Source organism: Eimeria mitis, genomic scaffold (genome assembly GCF_000499745.2).
Source record: "Eimeria mitis Houghton genomic scaffold, Emh_scaff5988, whole genome shotgun sequence".
Classification (NCBI taxonomy): Eukaryota; Apicomplexa; class Conoidasida; order Eucoccidiorida; family Eimeriidae; genus Eimeria; species Eimeria mitis.
The window spans coordinates 1,478-1,849 of NW_013574215.1; positions in this window are offsets into that span (position 1 = coordinate 1,478).

Below are 372 nucleotides of genomic sequence, written 5' to 3' on the forward strand. Positions count from 1 at the left end.
GTGGTGTTGCTGCTGCTGCTGCTGCTGTTGCTGTTGCTGCTGCCTCGCATGCAGAAGCCAGCTGCTGCTCGTCTTCTTTGTCAAGGAAGGATGCAACCACACAAGCAGCAGCTGCATGTACACCCCAGCTTGGCTGCTGCTGTTGCTGCTGCTGCTGCTGTCGTTGGCTGCAGCGCACCTTCATCTGTTCTCCTGCATGCAGCAGCAAAAATAATAAATAAAATAATAATAATTGTTATATAAACTTTGTTATAAAACAAACTTAATAATATATATACTATACTACCAACGCTACACACACACAAGGAAAACACAAACACCCCCGTCTTTTGTTTTTATATTTTTTTTAGGGTCTACACAAAAAACTCCTAC